This window comes from Corvus brachyrhynchos, unplaced genomic scaffold (assembly GCF_000691975.1).
Source record: "Corvus brachyrhynchos isolate BGI_N302 unplaced genomic scaffold, ASM69197v1 scaffold365, whole genome shotgun sequence".
Taxonomy (NCBI): domain Eukaryota; kingdom Metazoa; phylum Chordata; class Aves; order Passeriformes; family Corvidae; genus Corvus; species Corvus brachyrhynchos.
The window spans coordinates 142,725-143,860 of NW_008239544.1; positions in this window are offsets into that span (position 1 = coordinate 142,725).

Here is a 1,136-nt window from a genome sequence, read left to right on the forward strand (position 1 = left end):
TGCATTCACAAAGGACTCAGCATAGTTTGAAAAGACATTTTCTACTGGAAAGAAATGCTTCAGTGGGAAAATTTCCACCCACTCCAGTTGCATCTCTTCCCTCCAGCTCCGAGAGAGAGAGAGAGGAAGGTTTTCTTCCAGAGGAGGGTGGTGATGTGTTTCCATGGATGGACAAGAAAATGCATCGAGAGAGAAAAAAAACAACTGAGTGGGAAGACACAGCCTGAAAGTTCCCAGTGGGTGGGCAGTGAGGCAGGTACTGAGCACAGGCAGCCTTTCCAGAGAGGATGCACAGCCTGAATCCCGCGGGTTTCCATCACCAGCAGCTACACAGTTTATTTTTTTTCCTCGGAGTCCTGGCCAGGCTGGGTCTGGCTCAAAACCACCACTCCAGTAACGCTGGTGGCGATGGCAGGGTGCAAATCCGAGCCGGTGCGTGGAGATTTTGGGGAAGAGCCGAGGTTTTCTCCATCGCCCAGATTTTGCTTTATAAGCACTTGTGAGCATCTTTTTAATTATTCTCCAGCAGAGCTCCCCCTTTTATAGTGGTGTGTGAATCCCCCGGTGTAGGAACACAAATATATCGGTATTTGCAGGCACACAGACCCGCACGCACATCCCGGTGCCGCAAAGATTCGGCACGTTCAGATCCAGGGGGATGCACCAGCAGGACCCCGCGTGCTCCGGAGGCACAACGCGAGCTGCCGCCGCTGCCTGGGGAGGATTCCAACATCTCCAGCAAAAATCCCAGGGAGAAAAAGCCCCAATATCTGCGGACCAGAGCGCTGAGGGCCTCCCGATGGACTGGGAGGAACTGGGAGGACCCCGATGGGATGCGCTGTGCTGGAGGGAGGGGACCGAGGAGCGCCGCAGCCCAGCTGGATCGGGACCCAGTCCGGAGCGCTGCCGTAAATCCCGAGCGCTGCCATCCAGCCCGGAGCGAGGCGACAGCGCGGCCTTTTCATGAATAAATAATCTGTGTTGCAGTTGCGGTGTGCCGGACCCGGCACGGAGCAGAGTCTGCCCGGAGACTCGGCGCTGGCGGCGCGGAACGAGGCGTTTGGCCCATTCCCGGTGTCCTCCCACCCTCCCACCCACCCACCTGCCCACGGGGACCCCCGGCTCCGGCGGGGGAT